Below are 9,119 nucleotides of genomic sequence, written 5' to 3' on the forward strand. Positions count from 1 at the left end.
AGCCAAAAGCACATGCATCCGTACTGTTAGCAACTGCCCCCATTTATATTCTCACTGCCCTTCATAGCAATTGTACAAATTTATATTCTCACTGGCAACGCACATGAGTGCCAGTTTCCTCAGAGCCCCACAGAGTGTGTTATCAAAGTTTCTGGAGTATAAAAATCAGACATTTTTAAAACTGTATCATACTCTAGGTCTGACTTGCATTTCTCTTATGAGTGAGGTCAAAGAACTTTTTCTATACTTCAGAGTCAGAAATGAATTTATCAACCTTCCATCTAGATCAATCTGAAAAATAATCTTAATGGCCAAGAATCTCTTTTGAGTTGAGATGGTTTGATTTCTACATGCCGAGCACAAGCTTACTTTAGGGGTATTCTCTCTGCCCAACTTCACATTTAGATTTTATCATTCTAATCTCTGGTTAAGTGTCAACCCCTGGGTGAGGCCTCAGTGAGCCACCACATCCTAAGTGGATACTTGGTCCATCGCATCATTCTATTTTCTTTCTAGAGAGTTCATGGCTACATGATATTTTTCTTTTCTTTTTTACTCTCAAAATCAACTTTATTGGCATTCTGGAAACTAAGCAAAAGATTATAACAACCAGGTGAATGCTTAATCAAGGAAAAAACAGTTGATTCTCAGTCAGAGAGCTCTGTGGTGTTTTAAATTACCCTGTCCCATCCCCTACTCTTCAGTTTGGCAGAAGCTTTGACAAAAACAGCGCCCATTCCTAGTACAAGTTCTTAGTCCTGGAGGTAGTAGAAGTGACCTCATTCTTAAAGAATTGTGGTTGTTCATTTCAACCAGTCTGGTGGCTCCCTGAAGGGCCAGATCAAAAGACTTGCCCTCATTTTGCCTAACTCAGAACTCTCCCAAGTCTGAGGCAGCTACCTGGAGGGGCATTAATAGATTTAAAGGCAAATGTATTAGCCACTGCCTCCCAGGACAAGGAATAATGGTTGGGCAAACAACAGACCAACCAAAAACAATAATATTTAGGTGTAGGTCTCTTTGAGACCCTGATTTTAATTCTTTTGAGTACCTGGAAGTGAAATTGCTAGATCTTATGGTAATTCTATTTTTAATTTTTTGAGGAACTGTATACTGTTTTCCATAGCAGCTGTACCATTTTACATTCCCACCAACAGTGCACAAGGGCTCCAATTTCTCCACATTCTCACCAATACTTATTATTTTTTTATTTTTTCATAGTAGTCATCCTAATTGGGGTGATGAGAAAAGAATTTGGCCTTGCCACTGGCCTGCTCAGGCAGCCCCAAACCCTGAACCTTTATTCTTAAAGCATTTTAACTTTGCATTAACTTTGAGCAGTGGACGTGAGACCCACCCCGGTTAAGTTCAGGTTAGGTTTGGGACACTGGGATATTTTCTTTCATCCATAATCATTGGATCTGGGCCTATAAATCAAATAGTTAAGACACAAAACACAAACAAGGTCGTAATTTGTTTCTTCCTGCCCTCTGTTTTTCTTGGCATGGAAAAACTCAAGCTTTTCCTGACTGGGGATGGGTAGTGACACTGGGGGGTGATTCATTAAAAGTGGCCTGAGTAACTGGCCTTTTATTTCTTCTCATTCTTTCCCCTTATTGTCCCAACTAATGTAAGGAAACACATTGAATAAAATAATTCTCCTGCTGATAAAGAACTTTCCCCTGACTCTTTGTTCACTTGCAGCTATATGCTCCCAGAATCAAAATCTTGGAGCTGGGGAGGCCACTGTGGTAGATGTGATGGGTATTTCTTTTTATTTATTTATTTTGTCTGCCTGGGGTCTTCATTGATGAGCAAGGGCTTTCTCTAGTTGCGGCGAGTAGGGGCTACTCTTCGTCGCGGTGTGTGGGCTTATTGAGGTGGCTTCTCCTGTTGTGGAGCACAGGCTCTAGGGGCATGGGCTCAGTAGTTGTGGCACTCAGGCTCCATAGTTGTGGCTCGCGGGCTCTAGAGCGCAGGCTCAGCAGTTGTGGCGCACGGGCTTAGTTGCTCTGCGGCATATGGGATCTTCGCAGGCCAGGGCTTGAACCCGTGTCCCCTGCGTTGGCAGGTGGATTCTTAAGTACTGCACCACCAGGGAAGCCCCTTGATGGGTATTTCTGATAGAGAAGGAAGGTCAAGAACCCTGGCTTATGGAAGCCACCTTTTTCACTCCCTTTTCTCAACAGTTATCTATTATGTTAGGAAATTGTTTCTGTGCCCTGTGATCCTGGCCACACAAGCAGGAGTTGGGTGTGGCTATGGGTAGTCACAGTTCCCTGTCTCTAAAATGGGTCTCAGGACACAAGTACTTTCCTCTCAAATAAGTGCCATTAATGTCAACCATTCCTAAGGCCAGGAAAGACAAAAGGAAGTGGTAACAATAAAAAATATTCACTTTATAGTACACATAGATCATAATAGTAAGAGAAATAGCATAATATACCATTTTCATCTTTTACACTACATGCCGCTATTTTATTTAAAATATTTCTATAAATTTTTTAAAGAAATAAAGAGTACATTTAAAATTATGTAGAGAGAGAAGGCTGGACAATAATAGACTAAAAAGCTAATAGCTATCTCAGGGTTGAGGGTTTCGAGTTGATTTTAGTTTTCATGTTTATAATTTTCCGTATCTTTTCAGTTCTTCTCACAGATTGTGTATCACTTTTGTAATCAAAAAGAAATTATACTATAGTGTTATTTTATTTAAGTTGATTTGTGTGCCTCATACACCTCTGTGGAAGTGGAACAATTTATTTTCAAAGAGGTGGGCATAGAAGGAGACAAGTGGGACAGGAGAGGTAAGGGACAGATATGACTATGCTCAGGGTCAGGGTGAGGCTGTGGAAAAATACCAGTGATGCCACACCCTCAGCATGGTTCTGGTCAAGGCTACCCCTGAATCACCCCACCACTGGCTTTACTTTTTGCCCCCTCCAAGTGAAATAATCCCCGTTTCTCTCACCTATTGTGGTAAACCTAGCTTCCTTGCCTTTGATCATTTTTGTGGCCTCCCTCTGAGCCTGCTCCCAGCACTCCACTATCTCTGTGGATTCCCAAAGAGACAAGCTCCTCCTGTGGGGAACCAGCCAGGAAGGGGAGAGTGAGAGGATGAATCTGTGGGTGCCTGATACCCTAAGTGGATGGTTCTTGTTGACTTTTGAGAAGGGGCTCAATAAATAGCATGCCTCCTCCCTACTCAGGCTCTGAATCAACTGGCGGTCTAAGTGGTCAGGAGATGAATTATCTTCTGATAAGGCTATACATTGCAGAATGTAGCTGAGCATGTGAGCCCAATAGGCTTCCCTGAATCCTAGTTCAACAGACTTTCCCACAGTCCCAGGCAACAGTGGACCAGGGTGCCCTCCCCATGTGGAGGAAGAGAACTTGTGTTCCCTCCCAGCATCTCAATCCTAAGTGACCAGGAAGAGGAAGACACTGGGAGACTCATGCCCAGTTTCTCCTAACGCTCTCCTTCCCCTAAGTGCAGGAGAGGGAAGGCATGAAGAGGAGCCTGGGGCATGATGACCCTCTACAGGAAGGAAATATTTGGAGTGAGGGAAAAGCATTTTCCTCTCCCGAAGTTCTTACTATTTCTTGGATTATAGAACATTTTGAGGATAGGAAGCAAGTTATAAACCACCACCTCAGAAAAGTGCATATAAGTGCTGGGCTTTGGTATTAATGATTTATATCTGACCGCCTTTCCCTTTCTTCTGGTCTCTGTGCCCCATCTTCCCTGCGAGGAATTGTTTCTATTCTAGTGTATGTGAAGCTAGTGGGGCTGCCAATCAGATGCTCTGCCTCCCCTCCTTACAGATGGGGCATGTGATCCAATCTGTCCAGTGAGAAAAGCTCATTTCCCTGGCCCTGTTGTTTTAGGAATGGGCACTTGATTGAAGGCAGCCAATCAGGGAACAGGACTAAGGGCAGGAAGACTGCTTCTTTATATGAATACTGAACTGGAGAAAAAGTAAAGCTTGGAGCTCTCCACAGCTGTTTTGTCTGCCAAGTGGCAAGACTCTAAAAAATGGAGCCCAACAAAGCAGAAAGATGCCCTGGGGATGTTTTTGACCCTTTGATGTAGTCAGAAACGAAATCTAGTCTTGTGGTTACATGAGCCACTAAATTTGCCCTTTTTTGGCTCAAGCTAGTGTCAGGCAGATGTCTGTTCCTTGCAATGTACGTGCACACATAGAACTTGGCCTCCACTTTCCAGGGGTGCTTAGGCTATGAAGCTCAAACATCCATTGGATGTTCAGAGCCCCTTCTCTTAGTGGTGCCCTTTATAAATTTGAAAATTGATCAAGTATTATTCTAAAAGATTCAGATAGCTCTGGCTACTGCATTTTGGGCACCAATACTTGTTTCTTCATGTTGACGCCACTTCTGCTTGCCAGCAACTTGGAAACCATACTAAAAGCACAGGCTGGAGGGCCTATAGCTTGAGAGAAGACAAACAATATGGGTGTGTTGGAATGCAGAAAATGCTGGGAGCAAGTGACTGATCGTCTTTTCCTTTATATGTAACGGATGAGAGTTGGAGGTAGAAAGAAGAGAAAGACAATCCCACCCAACCCAAAGAGGATGTGTGGGCAAGTTAACATGCAAAATGGCGATAGAAGATTGATGCAGGGTGGTGTAGAAAAAGCTATGGAAGAACAACAGCTCACTTTTTTATTTTTAATTGGGTTTGGGATTTTTTTGGTAAATTTATTTATTTTAATTTTTGGCTGCATTGGGTCTTTGTTGCTGTGTGTGGGCTTTCTCTAGTTGCAGCGAGTGGGGGGGCTACTCTTCGTTGCGGTGCGTGGGCTTCAAATTGCGGTGGCTTCTCTTGTTGTGGAGCACGGGCCCTAGGCGCACAGTCTCAGTAGTTGTGGCATGCAGGCTCAGTAGTTGTGGCTTGTGGGCTCTTGAGCGCAGGCTCAGTAGTTGTGGCACACGGGCTTAGCTGCTCCTCGGCATGTGGGATCTTCCCGGACCCGGGCTCGAACCCGTGTCCCCTGCATTGGCAGGCAGATTCTTAACCACTGCGCCACAGGGAAGCCCAACAGCTCACATTTTATTTTTTTATATATTTTTAAATTTTTATTTATTTATTTATTTTTGGCTGTGTTGGGTCTTCACTGCTGCATGAGGGCTTTCTCTGGTTGCTGCGAGCCGGGGCTACCCTTCGTGGTGGTGTGCGGGCTTCTCATTGCGGTGGCTTCTCTTGTTGCGGAGCACAGGCTCTAGGTGGGCGGGCTTCAGTAGTTGCGGCACATGGGCTCAGTAGTTGTGGCTCGCGGGCTCTAGAGCGCCGGCTCAGTAGTGGCGCATGGGCTTAGTTGCTCTGTGGCATGTGGGATCTTCCCGGACCAGGGCTCGAACCCGTGTCCCCTGCATTGGCAGGCGGATTCTTAACCACTGTGCCACCAGGGAAGTCCTCACACTTTATTAAGCATTTACTCTAGGCTAGACATTAAACACTTCACATGCATTTTAACAATTCTAGGTGGTGGGTACTACTGTTATTCCTACTCTACACAAGGTAAAACTGAGATGAGACGGTTAGGGGTTGTAAGAGCATTCCACAGCCCCTAGAGGCAGGATTCCACATCAGGGTCATGGGAATCCTGCACTTCCTAACCACCATGTTCCCTCTCTAGTTAAAGACCCGAGTTAGAACCTAGCTTCTGTCACTTGCTCGTTGAGTGACCTTGGACAAATCAGCCTCTCGTAGCTTGTTGCCTCACCTGGAAAATTCAGATATTATACCAGATAACTTTTTTCTTAAAACTCTTTCAACTCAAAAATTGCAAAAACTTTTAAAACACCCCAACTCCCCAATCTAGGATTTATATTCTTGGCCTGAGCTTTGCCCCTAAAGACTGTATAGATTGGTTTTTTCCCATGGATTTAGGATCAAAGGGCTCCTTTGGGTTATGTGTTCCTTTGAAATGGATTCAAAGGCATGCGTTTTCAAAGTGAAGGGGAAACTGGAAAGCCTTCATCCTTGCTGAGTGAATCAGCATCCCAGAGCACAGGTGACAAGTCCTGACATCCCTTCACTGTCTGATAAACCCACAGGTCACGGCTCTGAACTCAACCCCACTTTTCCTTCTTCCTGCCCCCTTTATGGGCTTTCTGATAAGGTGCCCCAAGTCAGCTGTGACAGTGTTTTCTCTCTCTGCAAACAGTCCCCAGGGCATGCACTCTGCCTGCAAGCTCCCCAGCTGCTTCCAGCTCTCTCAGCCCAGAGCCCTTTAATTGCTGCATTCCAACAAATTAGCCATGTGACAGAAGATTATTTTTAACTTCAATAGAGCAGCTCCCTCTCTTTTAATATATCATGCTTGGCCCACATTCCCTCAGTGAAAAGGGCACCACCGGCTACTTCTGAGAACTTTTAATTACTCCAATTGTTTGCAAAACCCTTAGAAGATTAAATTTTTTTTTTCTTTCTCCTTTCCCAGTTTCCCCATTTGCTATTTAATGAAAGCTGAGGCTGAGTCCAACTTGGGGATTTACCAGCTTTAATGGGTCTCCCCAAATCCTCTCTAGCTGCCCCCATTCTCTGCAAGATAATTTTTTTAAAGTGCAAACCCGCTGGGGGATGAAGGGAGGGCAAGTTCCAGAGTAACAATCCCACATAGAGCCCCAGAAGGTGGCAGGACGAAGGTGGCAGGACGGAGGTGGCTGGTGGCGTCAGGAAGACTGAGCACTAAACATCTCTTAGGTTTTGGGACCCTCCAAGAGGATCCTGATGATCGAGCCCGACACTGAATCTGAGCCTTTCACCTTCAAGTAAACCACACAGAACAATGAGCATCTCACGGACCACCATGTGGACCAAAGGCCCTTCTCCAGTTTTTCTGAATTTCCTAAACCCCAGATACTTCTTTAATCTCATAAGGCCAAGTGGGCAGTGTGGCCAAAAATGATTGAGGTTGTATCACCCACCATCACCTGGAAAGGTACAGAGAGAGTTGTATTTAAGTTTGACTCCTGCAAAATTGAGAAACGTGCATTTTCTTATACCTGAGTTTTGCAAAATAATTCATACAGGTTATAATAGTATGCGTATCATTCCAGCCATTTTCTATGTTATCCCCATCCGTTATCCACGGTTTTGCTTTCCACCGTTTCAGTTACCCGCAGTCAACCAAGGTCCGAAAATATTACATGGAAAATTCCAGAAATAAGGAATTTATACGTTTTAAATTGTGCACAATTCTGAGTAGCTTAATGAAATCTCATGCCATCCTGCTCCAGCCCGCCAGGGTCGTGAATTATCCCTTTGTCCAAGTATCCACTGTCTATATGCTACCTCCTTAGTCGCTTAGTAGCCGACCCTGGTTATCAGATTGACTGTCATCGTATTGCAGTGTTCGAGTAACCCTTATTTTACATATAATCGAATGTCAACATTTTAGTGCAGGTCAGTGAATCTTGAAAATAGCAAACACTCGTGTAAACTACCACCCAAATCAAGATATAAGTGTTTGCATCTCTTCGGAAATTTGCCTAGTACCCCTTTTCAGTCAGTGGCCCCGCAACCCTGGGCAGCCGCTGTTCTGATTTCTGTCACCTAGATTTGTCTCGTTTGATTTTGGAATCACACAGGGTGTACGTCTGTCTTTCTGTGTTGTGTTTTTGAGATGCATCTGTTGTTCCAACAGTGCCAACCTGGGTGGTGGTGTTCTGTGGGATTTGCAGGAATAAGTAGAAGTGGTAAATTCAGGCCTAACCAGAGCAATTTCATTAATGATAGATTTCCTTAGAACAGGCTTACATCGACTGCCATGCACCACAGTACCACAGTAACGCTATTTAGACATGGCAAGGTGCTTTTGATTAAAAAGAAGTCGGCAAAATGTACCTCACAGCTTGCCCTTTGACCCAGCTCTTCTGCATTTAAGAGTTTCTCTTACAGATAGATATACTCACACATGTGTGACATGATGTTTGTACAAGGACATGAATGTCAGGACTATTTTTCAGAGCCAAGGATTAGAAACAAACTAGTGTCCATCAGTAGGAATCTGATTCAATAAATCATAATGAATCCAGACAATGGAACACTATCCAGTCATGAAAATAAGTAAGGAGGTTCCCTATGCACTGAAATGAGATGATCTCCAAAGGGAAAAAAACAAGATGTGGAACAGTGTGTGTTCATTCACTTATTCAACAAATATCTATGGAGAAACTATCAATACAATATTCCAGGCACCACTCTACACGCTGAGGATATAACATTATACCACATAAAATCCCTCCCCTCGTGCAGCATCCATTCTAGTGGCAAGAGTAGAAGGAATAAAAACAAATGAAAATTATATTTGTATGGTGTGTTATCGTTAATATAAAATAAAAGAATAAAAGGGGAAAGAAACCATTAATATGTTCTTTTATTTTATTTTTTTGGCTGTGCCTCAAGGCTTGGGGGAATCTTAGTTCCTCAACCAGGGATTGAACCTGAGCCCTGGCAGTGAGAGCGCCGAGTCCTAACCACTGGACCGCCAGGGGATTCCCAGTGTGTTCTTTTAAACATGCATAAAGTCTCTACTTTGGAGAAGATACTCCAGAAACTGGTAGCACTGGGGAAGGGAACTGGGAAGCTGGGGGACATGGACAGAGGAACAAATGTCACTTTATGCTCTTTGTATCTTCTGAAGTTTAAAATTTTGAATATGTTACCTAGCCCAGAATTAATGGGTTAGGTATTAATAATAATAATAATTATTAATATAATCCATAATTATAACCCAGGATATAATTACTTTCTTTTTTAAGTTGGAAGAAGTATTTGGCAGTATTTCCAAGCACCTGGGCCCTCAAGCTGTGGGAAACGCCCTACTGTTTTTTAATCAGGGCAGGAGGAAAGGGCTAGCTCCTATCTGTCACTCACTGCAGTCATGAACCAAAGTCATAGCATCACTCTGGGAAGATTAAAGAGGCACCAGGAGGACAGAAGGAAATAAAATCAATCTTGAGTATTTATAAAAGGCTTAAGCAGCTCTTTCCTAAATTTGAATTAATGTCAAGAGAGAATCATTTCAGGAAATGCGAGTTCCTCTCGTCAAACTTTTTGGGACCATCCCATTTGGGAATGAATTGCATGGAGC

The sequence above is a fragment of the Neophocaena asiaeorientalis genome, unplaced genomic scaffold (genome assembly GCF_003031525.2).
Source record: "Neophocaena asiaeorientalis asiaeorientalis breed wild unplaced genomic scaffold, Neophocaena_asiaeorientalis_V1.1 scaffold678, whole genome shotgun sequence".
NCBI classification, from domain to species: Eukaryota; Metazoa; Chordata; class Mammalia; order Artiodactyla; family Phocoenidae; genus Neophocaena; species Neophocaena asiaeorientalis.